The sequence below is a fragment of the Coturnix japonica genome, chromosome 3, assembly GCF_001577835.2.
Source record: "Coturnix japonica isolate 7356 chromosome 3, Coturnix japonica 2.1, whole genome shotgun sequence".
NCBI lineage: Eukaryota > Metazoa > Chordata > Aves > Galliformes > Phasianidae > Coturnix > Coturnix japonica.
Window position 1 is genome coordinate 11,439,834 of NC_029518.1, and position 18,990 is coordinate 11,458,823.

Genomic DNA, 18,990 nt, shown 5'->3' on the forward strand with positions numbered 1-18,990 from the left:
TCAGAGAGCTAACCAGGATCTATTATTCAGTTCATTCAGCCCACACCTGGTTCTTCAGTGAGATGCTGCGCTCTTTAACACCATGAACTATGGCTTTATTGCTCTCTGCTATTTCCTCCTCCCTCCAGCTTGAAAAACTACACTTCAATCAATGGCTAATGTCGGTGTGGGAGCAATAACCTTCCTTTATAGCAGCAAATAGGGACATCTGGACAGGCCAGGGAAAAAGGCAGGGAGTAAAACCATCAGGATGTGCAGATTATAGTGTTATCATAAGAGCTCTTGATTTCAGGAAAGCTTTTTAGTGTGGAAACATCCAAAATTTTTGTTCCTTCAGCTTCAGGTTTTCCTTGGAAGGTCAAGAAAAGGTCGAGAAACTTGGGGCTGACAACGTAGCAGGGTTAGTCATTGTCTTACCAAATTTCAGAAAAGAAAGAAAGAGAGAAAAAGAGAAACAGAGAAAGAACACTTTAGCTGTTCAGGCCAGTTCTTGAGAAAGATGAATGAATAGTACTACAAAACCCAGAGTCAAGCACAAGGAATCCAGCTTCAGAATTTGGTGGCAGCTTGGTGCTCCAGGTCTGACACACAGCTCTGCCACCAGGACAAATCCATGAAGCTTTTGGTGCTACCCTTCCACCTACACAACTATTACAGTAATGCCTTCTTTCTTCTGTCATTTGTTTGCCTTGTTAGTCTGTAGAGTTTTTAGAGGATAAGGACCATTAGTACACCAGCTCTTACTAGGGTACCACTTTTATCTCTTGCAGCTTTAATGGTGTTAATAATTGGTAGATGAAGGGTACAGCAGGACACATCCTCCCTGTCCTTTAGCCCCATGACAGATTCCAACACATCCCCATCAGTATGTTGTTTGATAGCCTACAGGACGAGGACAGCAAATGTACCTGTTCAAAGTTTACCTTTCTTCTATGCTTTCAATAAAAATTAAACCCCTAAAGACTTCCTGACATAGATTGATGTGAACAGGCACTCAAACCCTCTTTGAACCGGGAAGTTATTTTCATGTCAAGAACAAATGTCAGGTTTCCTGTTCAGCTTTCTGTGGTGAAGGCTTAATGCCAAAAAACTTTTTGTATGGAATGGGGTATAATTCCAGCCACTGGACCAAACTGTCATTTTTCTTTGCTAAATTACTTCAGAAGGGAAATTCCATTTTCATGGAGAAACTTAAGCATTTCCACAGCAAAAATGACATTTCCTGGCAAAAATAGTAATTTTTTTTCCCCCTTACTATGCCTGCTGTTCATTTAGAGGCAGAAAAATAATATGATTCTTCTACTAGAATTAAGAAAAGAAGACAGCAAATTTATTTTGTGTTTAGTTAACCAAAATGAAAATGAAAATCATTTTTCAGAATTCTAGATTACTACATAGTTTCTCATGACCCAGGGATACTCAGACTTGGGCTGTTTATGAACCTGGTTTTTCATGCATGAAAAAATGAGCATTCCCTTGGTTAAATTCAGACTCCTTTAGGCACTTGGATCCCTTCTCTAATGTGTCAGAAATCAATTATCTGGTTATCCTCTAATTTATTAAATCTCATGTCCTGGATTCTGAAAATATTTGGATGCTGTTGTAATGCATTTTGTACTGGCAGAGCAATTTGAGCTAATACATTTTGCACAACTCAGCCGAGGCATCTTGGCATCCTGAATCATTCTGAACCTCTCTGAATACAGTTTAATTAGTGTCCAATGTACCGTGCCTTGGTGGAGTGGACAGCTGGCGGCTTATCTTGCGTGACCTTGGGTGACAGACACAATCTGGGATAATGCTAATGTGTGTCTTTTGTCAGTTGATACTGGGGGAGCCAAAAAGTCAGGACTTCAACAACCAAATGATTAGCACATATCCGTGGGGATAAAGATGGGAGGGAAGATATGTCTACCATGGACATGTCTCAGTACCTTGTGATTCACAAACAGGATAATGCCAGATGCAGACAAAAACTTTTCATTTTTCTAAGTATCTTGCATTGCTTTCCACAAAACAATGAATACAGAGAAGGACTGTCGGCTGGGTGAAAGATTAGAATTAGAGATGCATTTTGAGGAAGTGAATACACTGCTCTCTAGTTTCAGGTGCCATCATAGCTGTGATACCTAGGCAGACATTTTCTTAAAGTAAGGCAGTTGTTCAGCTTGAATGAACTGAGGCAAAGTGGTTGCATGATGAGCTTTACAGGTCCCTTCCAACTTGAAATATTCTATGATTGCCCAGATCTGGTGTGTCTTTGTCTCCTTTAAAGAGAAGGAGGGAAAGCCTGATACTTCTGGTCAAATTCTCTGAGACATGGAGTCAGACTCATGGAATGAAAGACAGGAAAGCAGGGAAGACCCATAAAGTCGGGAAGTAACAAGAGAGCAACAGAGGACCTTTGAGAATGGCTTCTGATTGCTCACATTTTTTTGTAAGGAATTGTGAACTGATCATAAAAGCTGATCAACTTGCTCAGAAATTCTAATAGAGAAAATCAAGAGGATTTAAAAAATGTTCCAGTTGGACATTGAGGAGTTATTATTATTTACACAAAGAACAGAGGAATTTGCTAAAAATCATTTTTTTCTTGTTGAAATACAAAACCCAAATTAGAAGCAAATGCTGAATGACCAGAAATGGAAGACTGAAATCAATGGATGGCCACTCACTCTCACTTAGACCAATGAAGACATAAATTTTCAGTTCACTTTTCCCATGCATGTGTGACACGTCAAGCATGCAGGAGCCTCTCTGCCACTTAATAAATCCTAGTAATAATTTCTATTAAAAAACAGAGAAGGGGAAAAAAAAAAAAGGCTTAAATATATCCACAGACAATTATTCTCACTTTTAAACATCTTGTGAAGCCATTTATGATGTCCCTTTGGACACAGGAAGAGAGGCAGTTGCTGTTTCCCTAATTTCTCTGGATCAGAGAATACTTCTTCCCCATCTTTCTAACTGGACTTGCACTGGAAATGCATCATAGCTTGTGCAGAGCAGCATCCACAAGAGGGCTCTGCTGGTGCCCCTGCTCCAGATTTCTCACTAAACAAACAAATAATAATAAATCACCAACCTTTTATTCAATAAATATATCTATACTTCATTTGCTAAATATTTTCCCTCTTTAAATTATTTTCAACTTTCTATTTTCCTTCTGCACTCTTCATGAAGTAGTACTCTGGAATAACAGGTCATTTTTGCAAGTTGTGAGTTTTACAAAATAGAAAAGTGTAACTTGATCATTTTTTAATGGGTTCAAGTTAATAAAAGCTGATCCAAAAAGCTTAGAAGCATTTCCAATAGGAGACGAAATTCAGTCTATTCTGAAATATTTCAAGTTAATGAAATTTTATGCCACAGTGAGAATCGCAGGGGATTCTACCAGGGTCCAAATGTTCTATTTTTCATGCTGTAGTATGGAATATCTTAGGTTCATTTTCAAACAAGAAGTAATTTTATGTACACGGGAGTAGATATTTATGAAAATAAATACATATTATGATATGAAAAGAAATACAGTCTCATAGAACGTGTCATATACAGCTGTTTGGGTTGCCTAAAAGTGCCTTTTGATTTTCAAAACCAGGAAGAAAAACATCATTTTATTTCTTTCTTTTTATCATTGGGTTGTGCCATTAAGATACTGTACCTTCATCACGAAAGAAACCTGCAATAAAAGTAAGCCCCGAATCACTGCATACACTCAAAACAACTAGATAAACCTCCCCGAAATCTCCTAAAGAAATCCTGTTCAGAAACTGTCAAGCCCACAAAGCACAGTATTTTGAAAACAACAAACCTCACTCAGATAAAGTGGTGATCTTCTCTTGCCTCCAGCTGCTCATGTAAAATGGAAACTTGCCTGAAACTAACCTTCATCACCTTCTCACCTCTCCACTTCAGATGGGAGTAAAAAGAAGTCTTGAAAAGTTACTCAGTTTTTCATTTTTTCCTTGAATCAGATGCAATTCACAAACTCGCTGCTCATTTTCCACCTCCTCAGTAAATCTTCCCTGTCTGGACTTAACTTTGTAGTCTGAAATCCCACTCTGGAAAAGACTGACTAAAACTCCTTAATATTACAGCTCTATTGTGCCTGAAAAACAGTGCGTACAGTTATCTTCAAATTTTCCTATTTATCAGATGAGTAACAAACCCTGGCATCAACTGGGATGTTTAGCTCTGTTTCCATCTGGATACAGGTGTCTGTACCATTTCTCCAGACTTCAGTGGCTCCTATCTTATCACTGCATCCTTTTGATCAAGGAGCATCTTTGCACAGGTCTGTTCTTCACTTCAAAGTGACTGTAACCTGACTAATCTCTTCCCTCCTGATCCCATAGCAGAGCTGGGGGATGCAGTCAGGCAGGGAATTGGGGAAAATGAATGACTGGCTTCAAAATCCTTTGTGTTGAGCTTCATTTTTTTTCCCTGTTTCTCCCAAACTATTGGTACAGTGTAGCTGGGAAGGCAGATAATGGCACCTTCTGATTTCTTCCTGCAAGGATATTAGGAAAAATGTGATTTCACATCTAGCCACAGCTGTAGCATAGGAAAGCCTCCTGTTTCAGGAAGAGAATCTGTCACCTCCCTTAGGTGCCACCATTCACTAAGGTACTTAACTCACTGCTGATCTTTAATAACAGAAATAGTTCCACTGAGTCCAGTGGGACAGCTAAGTGCCCTAAGCAAGGCACACATATCTCTCTGAATGGGGCCACATCCGTCACTCTTATCTGCATGCTGGTGTGAAGCTGCTCTGCAGGACAGCTGTGACAACTGTTGGTGGCCTGAGTCATAACCTGAGCAAAAATGTTTTGGTTTTGGTGCTGAAAAGAACTGCCCTGTCTTCCTATTTAAGCTACTTATGCCAAAATGATAAATAAACAAAGATCAGACTGCAGCCTGGAAAACTATTATCAGGCTGCCATCCACTGTAACTCTTCAGGAAAAATGCATAATTGCAGAACTAACAAGTGATTTGTACTTGGCACAATTACTGCGACTGCCCATGTAATCATGGTAATGGCATACAACAGAGCACAGCTGGGAGCACCCACAGCACTGCGAACCCAGGGAAGGCCAATCAGTTACAGCTCAATACACATACACAGGGGTTTCCCATAGCTGGCTTGAAGATGTGTGTGTGTACATGTATTAGCCACACTCTCACTTACCTACATGCAGTCAACAATAGCTTTAGCAGCTCTAAACTGAGAAAAACGTCTGCAGCACAAAGCTTGGAGTGCCAATGTATGTTATATATACTATATATATATATATATGCCAATATATGTAGCAATTAAGCATGGATAATAGAAATGTGATAGAAGAAAGGGATAGGAATGAAACAAGGAATGAGGGAAAACAAAGGGGCCATGTATTCATGACAGAACACAACACCACCAATGGACGCCATGCAAGTAGCTGGTCAGGCTCCCATGGTTTGTCTGATGGGAGAGTGTCTTAAGAAGGGCAACAAAGCTGTGAAGGGCCTGGAGCACAAGCCTTATGGGGAGCATCTGAGGGGACCGGGGTTGTTCAGTCCAGAGAAGAGGAGGGTCAGGGGAGTCCTTACCACTTCATAAGCTGCCTGAATGGAGGTTGTGGTGAGGTGGGGGTCAGCCTCTTCTCCCATGTAACAGTGACAGGATGAGAGGGAATGGCCTCAAGTTGTGCCAGGGGAGGTTCAGGTTGGATATTAGGAAAAATTTCTTCTCAGAAAGAGTGGTGAGGTATTGGCATATGCTGCCCAGGGAGGTGGTGGAGTCACTGTCCCTGGAGGTGTTCAAGAACTGTGGAGATGTGGCACTGAGAAACATGATTAGTGGGCATGGTGGGGATGAGTCAACAATTGGACATGATGATCTTAGGGGTTTTATGCAACTTTATTGATTCCATGATTCTATGATTCAGTGATTCTATTTCTCCTCTTAAAAGGAAAAAAGACAGAAGAGAGAAAAAATGAAAAACCAATATTACAAGCAAAAGAAAAGAGCATGAAATGAAAGTGATCTAGGAGTGACTAAAAAACACTGAAAAGCAAATGGTCTAGAGGAGAGGTCGCTGCAAGCTTCAACGGCATTTCAATTCATTTAATACATTTAAGCTTATTTGTTGCCTCTTACTGTTGGCAGATGTCCTAAATCCCTGTGTGAGAGAAAGATGTGTGGCAGCTCTCTGGAACTCTTGAAGATTTCACTGCCACTGCCTACTTAGTAACTTTTGTAATTAAAGTCAATTTTAAAAAGGTGGAAGGAGAACCTGCTGTTCACTGAAAGCCACAAACCTTCCCAGAGTAAACTACCAGTGCCGCTGGAAAATGGATCTGAAATTATTGCTAGAGTCAGAAACTCAAAACCAGGATGGTTACCACAAGATTTTAAAGTACATCTTCATAGAAAAAGACAAGGTTTTGATATGGTCATCTCTACACTGACCTGACCACTGACCTCAACCTGTGGTTGAGGCACAGCAGGTGCCTGAGAATGATGCTGAAACCCTCATTTGTTAAATTCACTTGCTGCCAATCTCATGTGTTACACACACAAAAGCTTAGGCCCCTTTTCTCAGCCACAGCACATGTTGAGTCCAGGCCAGCTGGGAAACCTCCCCACAGCAAGAAAGGCATTCACACACCGAAGTCGCACTTTGGAGACAGGGAGATGTTAGCAGTCAGAGCTGAAAATCCTTCTCCAACTGCCATCCTGCACACCAAAGTTCACCTTCCTTTAACCACAGCCACAATGTTTCTTCTGTTTTCAGCTTGATAGGAGATCAACCTAGGCTGCCTTGATAGGTAGATACAAATTTAAGCCTAATTATTGTTTAAAACTTCTTATGCTCTTTAGCAGAATATGCTGTTCAACTTCTAATATGGTGCACACTGGGAGAAAAATGAATAAAAGGCTTAATTACAATTGAGATGTCCCTGGTACAGCTTACTGCTGTTCTGGAAATCCTCCCTCTAAACTCCCATGCAGCATAAAGGCATCATTTCCCTGGAGCACTGAGGGATGCAGTGCGGGGCAGTGTGCGGCTGCACCCTGCAAGGCTGCTTTGTTGGATGGGCTTTGTGTGGGAGCACGGCCCTGCTGAATGACAGCCCAGCCTGGGCATCAGCTTTTGTGAGCTCAGTTTCCCTTCTGACTTACCACGTTTCTGTAACTTCAGAAAGCAAGTATTTCCCCTGGTAGTGAGTGTTGCAGTCTTTGGAGCCAGAAGGCACAGATCTGAATGCCAGGCATGGTTACAGGCAACTTGTTGTTATTTCAGAGCCACCACTAACATCATGCAATTTTAACTTTGTTCTGAGCCACAAACAACGCAACTCCCACTGACACTATCCAGAGCTTTGACACTATTAGTACTGCAGTGTTAAGATTCTTTTATTCTTTACTTTTATTTCCCCACTAGTGGTAGCTACTGTACAGCCCCAGAAGTCTGTGCAACGCAGATGATACTGCTTTGGTCAAATCTGGGCCAAAGAGAAAGCCTCTAGGGCAGACTCATGAATGCAATAAAGACCTTTTCCTGACTCTAATATTTACATAACATTTCTCTCAATGTTATGCCCCAAGTTCCCGGCCAGCAGTGATGCACCAGGGCGTCCCTAGCCTCATGCATTACCCTAAACACATCACTGGCTGAAACAAGACAAGAAGCTGTAGAAAGGCATCTGTCACACTGCTATAGATGGGAAACAGAGGCACACAGGTCCTGCAAGGGAGCTATGGTACAGGTAGTAGGTAGACAGACCAGACATCTCATTTCCTAACTTTCCCTCTTATATTCAGATGTGGGGACCCCACAACCCTAAATTATGCATGGATCCAGTTATTCACACGTGTTCCTGGGACTGTCCCTTTTAGTCATAGCAAGAAAACTCCATCAGCTCATGGTTCTGCTAACCCGCTGCTAGCATAAAGCACAGTGCATTGCTGGCAGCAGCATTATGAGTCTAGCACAGTGACTTGACCAGCCCCTGTAAGGTTAGTGTGTGTGCACTGTACACACATGAGATCCCACCTGGTGGAGGGACAAAATCCCAGTGTCCCATAATAATGTCATGGCCAGACATGTCTTTTTGAGACAGAATGAGATGGACTGAGAACATGATCTCAGTTCCAGTAGGTCCTGGACCAGCAGGTGATGGACAGCTTGGGGAATTCCTACCATCCATTTCCATCACTCAAACACAAAGATATACAGTGACTAAACTTCACTTTCAGAAAGCCCTGCAGGTTTACAAGGCTATTTTCCTTGTTTTTAATGATTTCCTCATGCCTTTCCATTTCTTCCTTTCTTGTCTAGTTTTTCACAGGGAAAAGTCAGCTCTGCCTATTTTTGAAATGAAAAGTGTATCGCAAAACAAAGTCAGTTCTATTTATCTATACATTTTAAAATACTGTAAGCAAAGCTAAAAGAAACACAAACACTTCAGGCAGGAGAAAACATTGAGCTTCCCTTACAGCAATTTTTCCCAGTTTTATTGTAACAAGAAAACATTTTCACACTGTGCAAAACCATGAAGCCGTAATTCTATTTTCCTTTATTTCCAGCCCAGTTGATTTTGTGAACCTGCTGTGATTTTTCAGTGTGGGAATCCCCAAATGGTCTGTCTTACAAATACTTGTTCAATCTGCTCTTGAATTCGTGTAAAGCTTTTGCATTTACAATATTCTTTGGCAAGGAGTTCCCCAGACTGCTACCTCCTCCAAAATGTCTGATTTCCAAGCCGAAGAGCCCAGGCTTATCCAGCCCTTCCTTACACAAAAACTGCTCCAAAACTTTCATCATACATGCTGCCTTTCTCCAGTCTTGTTTATTCTGCTGTATTCTCATCCCAGACATGCAGGCTGTATTTCAGATGTAGCTAAACTAATGGCAAACTAATGTTCTTGGTTTTGTACTGAACTCCTTTCCTTTTCTGAAGGCAGCCAAGTGCTGAGCTGATTTGTTCAAAGAACTAGTTATCTCTGCCCCAAGGACTGGCTTCGCAGCGGTAATGGTCAGCTCAGAGTCCATCATTTCATGCACAAAATGAGAACAGTATCTCCCTGTGCACACAACTTTACATTTACCTGCACTGAATTTCATCTGCCAGTTTGCTGCCTACCCACCCACCTACCACCACAAGAGCCCTTTCAACTCTACATGGTACTTCCTCTTCCTTATCATCTTGAGTAACTATATTATCACTAAACTCCTCATCTTGCTGCTTCAATGTGGATCCCCAAGCAACCCCAATACAGAACTTCTTTGCTAAAACATCCGTTTACAGCCATTTACTGCTTCTTTTTCAGCCTACTATATGTCCATTCCAACAGCATCCCTTTCATGCTATGTTTCTCTTAAGAACTTCTTGTGAAGAACCTTATCAAATGCAACCTATGAATCCATGCAGCATATATTATTCAGATCCCCTATACCCATGAGGCTTTAGCCTCTTCAAAAAATACCAAGAGCTCTCATTTCAAAGGGAATCCTTTTGTCAAATCAAAATAAATTCAGCTGGTTTTGAAAAACCAGAGCTGTTGTTCTGAAAAATTTAGCCAAAAATATATTATTATTAGCTGCTATCAGACATTCATGAATTGCTTTCTTTGAACAGGTGCTTTACCCAACACTCTTAGCTGCACATTTTAGGAGGGGGCACTTGGCTACACTGCCTTTTCTTGAAGAGCTCTGTTAAAACAGAGCTCTGCCTGCACAGCACTAAGAACCAGCGAAGTGTCTTTGTGCACTGCATTCATAGTAGTGCTCCTTCTCATGTTATTTGGTAGTCTGGCTTAGATAAGTGACAAAAGGTTTATGAGTTCTGTCTATTTACTTTATTTATTTATTTTCCTCTCATGGAGTGTGGTTGATATATGTATGGGTTTGGGGTGTATCTAGTAAGGAGGCTGGACTGCCAGACTTCTACTGCAAATAAGACACCTTCATGTCCTCAAGAGTCACTGGAAGCTCTGGCAAGAGCACAGAAATTTTACTGTCTTTTTCCTACTCTTGTGAAACACAGCTTATGAAGTTCTCAACTAACTGTTGCTGTTTCTTCTACCACATTAATAAGAAGAGACTTACAATTTAATGGTACACATTATGATTACATGACCAAGCTCCAAATAACTTGAATGAGACACAGTGTTGAGGTTTGGCTGTTTGCCTATGAGGTGCAGTTACTGCACAGAGAGGGCAGTCAGCGCTGGTTTCACCTTCCACTTCTGTTTGCAGACAATTCCCAGTTTGTTAAAGCTCTCCAGGTAACATGGTGAACCAGCACCATTGCTGGGTGTCCTGGCTATGACCCTGTCTCAATGTTACTAGTATAAGAAATGATACCCGCTTTCTACTGAAGCAGTTATTTCTGCCAGGCAGCCCTATATGCTGGCACAAACCACTGCAGAACTGGCCAGATTGTGATGCTCTGTGTGTGCGCGTGTGTGTGTGTTTAAGTAAATATAAAGTCTGCTCCCATTTCACATGCTCTTTACTATGGTCTGGAGGATAACTGCATGCCAATGAAGATAGGAAAATTTGGTCCATTAGACAATGACAGACAGGGAAATATCAATGCCTCTCGCACACTCTAAGGACAGTTAGAGAGACAGTGCTAAAGACCTAATAAGTAAAACACTATACAATCTTTAAGAAATACTAATAATGGATATTTTGATAATATTGATATACTTCAATTTATGAGCCACCATCTGCACTTGATCTACCATTTGCCATATGGCAAATCAAATACGTGGAGAAAAGGAAAAACTTAGTATCTTTCCTCCACATGAACTGAAGTTCAGCCAGATGACTGGAAAAGCAACACCATAGCTGCTGACAGCCATTAGAACATGCCACTAAAGACAGGTATATAATCTGTTAAAGTTAGAACCAATTCAAGAATATAAAATTGTCACAGTGGAATTCGGCTTACAAAAATAATCCAAGGCTACCAATGAAAACAGTGGTGGGCAGTTATCAGGAGCTATTAAATGAACTCCTTATCCTCTAGGTCCTGTTGGTCATTTAAGCCACAGCCGGTTCCTTTTTTATTGAAAATCTTTTGTCTCTTCACTCCCCTATACATTACCTTTCTCACACTTCTCCATATTATCGTTAAAGTGATTTCTGTCCTGACTCCTGTCTTTTGTGAAAGTCCTAAAAGCTTCATTTTCCTGCCCTACTGCTCACTACATCATCAGCAAACTCGGTTGCCACACCCGTGCAGTGCCTGCTCTAGTCAGATTCCACAGCCATCTCCTTCTCCCAGTTGACAACTTCCTAGGGGAGATGAGTTGTAATGACAAGGTCTACACAAGTTATAAGAAAGCTTCTGCACCTTTTCTCCCAGCCAAAAATTCTACATTGTCTAGGGAGTAAATCAGAAGGAAATTGTGCTTACTTTATCAGTAAGCTTCACCTGTGCCATCCTTTGCAACCATCTTTTCTAAGAACTGACCAGGTGAAAGATAAGTCATCTCACCACAAGCCTGATGCACCTTCTATGGTAATAATTTGTTGTGAATTGTTCTGGATGGCTCTGAGGCTGTGTTGGTTTACAACACATTTCAGTAATGAGGTGCAACATCATCCCAAATCCCAGAACACTGTGATGCACAATTTCATTTCTTAGTAGAAAACATTTCAGATTATTATGCTTTGCTATAAAAATGTGGGGGAGTTTTATGTACAATTTAAAATGTAACTAAGATGTTGTTGGGGATACTTCAGATATTTGTGTTATTGTAGGAACTGCAAAGAGATTCATAAAGCATCGTTTCTTAAGCTAGATTTACTTAAGAAAGTCAGTAGCAGCTCCATGTCACGCTCATACATCCTAACCAGATGACAGTATTAGAAGTTCTGGCAAGCAAGGCAACAAATACGACAGATGTCTTTCACAGAAATTTAAAGAAATTAAGACTGGCTTTGAGTGTTGCTATAGTTATGTACATAAACTAATGACCTACACCAGGGAGTCTGAATCCCCGCAGTGCTGTTGACCACTGCTACAGGTTACATTTAGCAGATAAGAAAGTTTAATGTTTGTTTCAGAGGGCAATCTTAGTAACAATTCTTAGTGCAGTCATGCCTATATTACCTACATTATTAAATTATGTTACTCATCTAAGGTGTGTATAAATTAGTTTTAAATGAATTGCCCAAAGCTACCCAGCACTAAATGCTATAGCTAGAATCAGACTTCAAGAAATGTTGAACAACACAGCACTACCCAAGGACAGAGCCATCTATTTCCGTATCTGCACTAGGACTAGTCCCTTTCATCTAGGGAAATAAAATAGAATATAAACAACACATGACATCTGCCAGCAAAGCTTTTCTCAGGAAGAAATTCAGGCTTGGGCACTTATATATTCACATTAGCTGCAATCGGTATATATTACAATGAAAAGCTTTAGAAGATTTTAGTCAAAGCAGTAAGTCTAAAGATTAAAGTACTAGCTGTTGAAGCTTGAAATATGATGCTTATCAAACTTATTGGCATGTAGAGGTTGAGAAAGGGTGATATTTTGTAACATCAAATATGTGTTGCTCTCTATCACCAAAATTATGTAAAGTTAAAAGGTTTATTACATGGAATTCAGACCACAAAGAATCCTCAGCCTCACCTCAGCCATGTTAGAGATCGTCTTCTTTTTTTCTTAATTAAAAGAGGCTTTTTATTTTATGGTTTGGCGTCTGTGTAAATCCAGTGATAACATGGTGAAAGGCATGAAGATTTATATACAGTTTGTAATACAATTCTTCCAGTTCAAAAAGAGATCAACTTTGAATTATGCTATCAGAACATCTGAAAGCAGAAATAAAGTAAAAAATATATATACATCTATCATCTTTGCATAGTTGTGCAAGCTTTGCCAGTTTTAAAGGAAAGAAAGCAAAGCCAAAATCAGCCAAGTCCTCTTCATCTTAGCCACACTTCACTTGCATCAGTTTAAGATCTTCTTCTCATTTATTACCCTCTTTATGCTCTACAGTGTTCTCAGCAGCTTCAGGAAGAAGCTGGACAGCATGAATCCCAGAAGCAGCCCTACAGACATGGTAGCAAAGCAAATCTGAAAAATTTTCTCCTAAATGCTTCTTCACTAGTATTTTCCTCATCCTGCTTCATGTCTTTTCTCATACACAGTAGGTATGGGAATACAGAAATTGAGTCATTGAGTGAAAAAAAAAAGAAAAGAGAGAGGGAGAGAACAATAATAACTAAATAATATCTTATGTGGAACGATGTAAACTGGTCTTTCAAGTACGTTATTCTTTCTAAAACTGTACCAAAATTCTACTTTATTGAGGCAGACCTATCACTGATTTACTTACAATGGGCCTAACCTGTCCCATAGTGAATCATCATAGATGTGGGCACAGATGCACAGTAAGTAAAGCTGAAACACTGCAAAAAATGTGGAAAACAGAAAATTTACTGGCATTGTAGAACAATTTTTAAGGGAAGGACACTGCAAAATTAATTCCCAAGTCTTCAAGGCAAAATGAAGACCTAATTAAAATGTTTGGCCAAAGTTTAGCAGGTCTTATAAAAGGAAGGCACATATCCATTCTCCTCCCTGAAGATAAATCAGCACTTAATTACAACGAGGCAGTCAGACTAGAAAATTAAGAGGAAAAATCCCCCTGTGTTACAGGCCCCAATTTGCCTTGTACTTCTATCCCTGCTGATTATCTGCAGATTCAGCCTCTGCCAAAAATCAAGATGAAACTTTAATGTAGTACAATTTCCTCGTTTTCAAGAATGAACTTGCAAAAGCAGGATGATAATCCAGCCCCACTGCACTTTTCATTTGTCCAGCCTCTGATTGCTAATCTACATGAGCAGCCCCACTGTAAGGGAAACACAATGCCAGCCACCACTCCTACAGATGAAGTAGAGAACTGGTAGAATCTCACCATTTAATAGTAACACCATAAATATAATATATGTATATTTGAAAAATATAAAACATAAAACCCTTCAGTAGATTTTAGATTTTATAGAAGCACTATAAAATCAAGTACCAAACACTATAAAACATCTTACCTGTGCCTCAGCCTTTGTCTCCTAAAAAGCATAGCAAGTTCCTAAATTGAATTGTTACATGCTTCACTGGGAAATACCTTTTAAGGCAGGGGATAAAGATTATCTAAAATTATTTTTACATAACCCCGTCTTAAATATCTTTATATCTGTGGGATTTGGATTATGGTGCTCTACTCGTGCATGAACTCTAATGGGCAATCAGTAAGTGCAAGCTGAAAACCACTGATGTTTTATTTTCCAAGATGCACAATGTGAAAGGTGTTTTTCCTAGGAAACACGTTCAGGTTTCTCAGAATTAGTAGCTTACTAAATTCTGGGTGGGGGAAGAGAATGAAGGATGGAATGCCATACTCATACTATACCCCAATGTCTTGTTCTGGGGTACAAAAAAACATATTTCGCTTTGGCAAGGACTTTGAAATGCTTGCTGCTATTCCTTTTGAGGAGCCCAATTTCTAAGTCAAATCGTTTAGCAAAACCTCATCTGAGAATGTAAAACTGGCTGTGTAGATTTTAATTCCTGGCTTGGGACGTATCCATAATTAATATTGTTGTTGTTGTTTCTCATCAGTATGAGTCACCATCTGGCAATAAACTGCAGTCCAGGAAACTTCTAAAACTTCCCCTTACTTTAAATCCTCAGGATTCTCACCCTTGTTTAGCATATTACCAGAAAATGATCCAGATATTACAAAGAAAGGTGGGAGATAAGTAGCTACTAACTGGTTTAGACAATTCTCTGTAACGGTTGGATTCACAACAGTTACCTTCCAACACAACTGCAAATAATCATGGAAAACTTGGAGGTCTTCTAACTAGAGAATAATTAAATGAATAAATTATACAGGTCACAATTCAGCCAAGCATTTAACTACATGGTTAACTTACAGCATATATTGAAACATCACTTATATTAGTATATTAGAATATTAGTATATACATTAAATTGAGCCATAGGACTGAACTCTGCTGAACTGGTAGATTAGGAAGAACACATATATTACGTGTAGAAATCTGCAGACTGACAATCTGAGTCAAGTTTGAAAATAGAACTCAAATTAAGTTCAAATGAATGAAATCAATACCAATCGGAAGTATCTTAGATCCAACTTAAGGATTTATATAAAATGTGGTGAAAGGATGTCAATTATTTCACATAGGAAAATAGAAAATAAAGGAAAGAAAGGAAAGAAAGGAAAGGAAGGAAGAAAGGAAGGAAGGAAGAAAGAAAGAAAGAAAGAAAGAAAGAAAGAAAGAAAGAAAGAAAGAAAGAAAGAAAGAAAGAAAGAAAGAAAGAAAGAAAGAAAGAAAGAAAGAAAAGGAAAAGAAGCGAAAGTGAAGCGAAAAGGAAAAGAAAGAGGAGAAGAAAAGAAGGGAGAAAGGAAAAAGGAAGAAGGAAAGAAGAAAGAAAAAAAGAGAAAGAAAAAGAGAAAGAAAGAAAGAGAGGGAAAAAGGGAGAAAGAAAGAAGAAAGGAAAAGAGGGCAAAAAGAAATAAGAGGGAAGGGGAAGGAAAGGATAAAGGTGAAGACAGGGAGAACAGACGGGAAAGATCGAAAAAGAAAGGGAAAGAAAGAAAGAAAAGAAAAAAAGAAAGAAAAGAAAGAAAGAAAGCAAAGAAAGAAAAAAGAAAAAGAAAAGAACCAAGAAAAAAAGAAGAAAGAAAGAAAGAAAGAAACTGAAAGAAAGAAAGAAAGAAAGGAAAAGAAAGAAAGGAAGAACGGAGTAAAGAAAGGAGGAAAGAAAGAGAAGGAGAAACGAAAGGAAGAAACAGAAAGGAAGAAAGGAAGAAAGAAAGAAGAAAGAAAGATAAGAGAGAAAGAAGAAAGAAGAAAGAAAGAAGAAAGAAAGAAAGAAAGAAAGAAAGAAAGAAAGAAAGAAAGAAAGAAAGAAAGAAAGAAAGAAAGAAAGAGAAAGAGAAAGAGAGAAGCATAAGTAAAAGTCAAGACATTTAAAATCAGACATCAACTTCAGTATTGTTCTAGGTACCTCCACTCTCCAGTTTGAGAAGTGAATTTGTATTCACAGGTCCCAAATTCTTTGAATTCTGGCAACTGAGGCTCAGAGGTGATCTTGTCAGTCACACTGAAGTCTCTCTCGTGCCTTTCCATCTTGGAAGACATTTTGTACTTCTATAGGTTAGTTATTAAAAATTTCTGTGATTGATTCTGGCTTTATGTAGTGTTTAAAATCAGCTTCTTGCTTTTCTCAATGCATCCTTCTAAGGTCACATTGAAAGAAGAAATGATGGCAGCATTTACAAACTACTTCAAGTTCCCCGTGCTTAAGGTATTACTTCTATAAGCCAACGGGCTTTTCAGATGTATCCCAGATACCCCAAGTCTTCTCTCTGGATGTGAGTGATTTTTACAAACTCCTAAACTGGCCAGTGCAGCTCAGGGAGGAGTATCTAATACAGCTTTGAGAAATGTATGAAGGTGCTGGGCCTTCCACACACCACACAGTCACCTAGGTCTCAAAGACACACAGTGCCTTGTTTTTGTCAGATTTGCTTTAAACAAACAAACAAACAAACCAACACCTTAACATCTTCAGAAATTACATAATTGTAATGGCCTTGATGCATCAGAGAAGAACCCAATGCATTATCTAGATTTTTAACACTAAAGTTCCTTTTCTGCTCTTCCTCTTTTCATCTTGTGAGACTAATTGCCCCCTCCTGATCCCCTTGGGGCTGCTTTTCCTTGGGGCATCTGTAGTGTGACGTTTTTCACAGACCTGTGTGTAGTAACACATCTAGAGCTCAGCTTGCTGCAGAGTTGGCTTGAAACCCTGTTAGAGTTGCTGCTTTCATCCTAAGTAGAAGAATCTTTTTTTCCTACTTCCCTGGCTCTCTTATTCTGCAAATGGGAACTGGGATATCACATGATAACATGGGACACACAGCTTTCCCCTCCTCTCTCTCTCTCCTCAGAGTGCTTTAATTAACATTTCTATTATACGCACTCATTACCACATTCCTGGCTTCAGCTTTAAACTGGTCATTCTTGTTACAAGCCCTCTAGGACATAGTGGTAAAACTTTACACATCTTATATTATAGCAATTATTAATCACAGGTACATTTTAGTGATTGAACTACAGCAATTGCTACCAGTCTAAACATAACACTTAAACAGAAACAAATGACAACATTGGGAATGGGGGTACCTGCATTCGGTGGCACTCTCTTGACCCCATTAGTTTTACAGGACCCTTTGGGGGCTTTACCAGAACTGCAACGACTCCACAGCCCCACTGTGTCTAGGCAAGTAAAGTGCTTCTACAGCAGAGCAGGTGTGTTGGATGCACTTATTAAGGAGAGCTACTAAATCAACTCATGGTCAAAGTCTACAGTGTGGATGGCAGTTAGGAAATGCTCCCCTAAAGAGCAGGAAGCCAATTGGAAAATATTTATTGGCGGAGGTGGAGATGGCCAACACTATTTCTCTTAAGTCTGCAAGGCAAACAGCTGCTATAAATTCTGGGTATGTGAAAAAAGGGCTGAACTTGGGCAAATCCTTGTGATGGGGCTCCATTAATGCTTTTAGCCTAAAGAAGAACAAGCAGCCACTAAAAGATGGCTGGACTCCATCTCTCCTGCCCATGTTCTGCACCAAACTTGTACAACAGAGACAGCTATCTGGCTAAAATTATTTTTGTTGGTATTACTGGTTTACCTTTCATCTGGATCTGTTTCCATTTTTCTTATGTGGGTGGAAGAAAAGGCTTTTGCTGTACTTATACCAGCTTAAAGTGAGTGTAGGAACATATCGCTGCTGGCCTATGTGTAACTATATGCTGGTGGTGGCTTTTTGTATTGTTTTTTTCCCTGATAGCACTTCACCCCTTTGTGTTTGCCTGAGCTTAGAGGGTGATTAGTAGACATTTTATAAGAATGTGGAACAACTGAAAAAGGAAGCTGAAAGGGAAGCTTTATATGCAGGCTTAGCCTGGTGGGAATAAGTTCTTTCTTAGGTCTCCCTAATTGCTTTAATAATTAAGAAGCAATTTAGTTAATCTACATTATACTTGACTTTAACAAAATCACTTACATAGAAACAAGAGTTTAAGCGGCAATTCATGTACATACAAAGAAAAATGCATCCATCTTGACTTATGCCTTCAGGAGAAATTAATAAATCGTGTGTGAATATCTCAACTGTATATTAAATGTCTTATCTATGTTTATGAACTCCTTCTGTGCTGACAAAATGAAGACGCTGGTCAATAAATGCCCTAACCACACTGTTTTAGGCTCTTATGGCTCTGATGCAGAAAAACACTTGACCACATACTTCACTTTTAACAGCTATGTGATCACAGTACACTCAGTGGAACTACATTTAGATTTTAAATAAAGCGTGTTCTCAAGCAATTCTCTTCTGGGAGCCTCTACTTTTCATTATTTATGTGAATCAATAAATTTTCACTCTAAGTTAAAATTAGCCAGGATTTCCAAACTGAAGACAATAGGAGATCTCTGATCTGCAGCGGGTGGAGGCTTGGCAGCTCTGTATCTCAGACTTAACATTCTAGAAATAATGCTTGCAAACCACCCATATATATCTTGAATTGAAAGGGAAAAACTCTGTTTTTCAGTCTGGCTGCCTTGAAAACCCAGAGGGGCTCCACTTAAAAAAATCAACATGACTTCTGACTGATCTCTTGACTGAATTTTCTGTGCTTTGAGCCATTTCTTTATATTTCCCTTGCTCCACACATTCCCATGTTCCATCACATTCATCACTGACCTGATTCAGTCAGTGAAGCTTATGAAATGTTTGCGTGGTATAAGTAACCCCAAGAAAAGCATCTGCTAAAGCCAAATGAAGTGTCACTTACCTAAACAGATAAGTTGCAGAGGTATCCATGCCAAAGTACTTGGGTATCCCAACCACAACTATACATAAATATATATCAAAAGC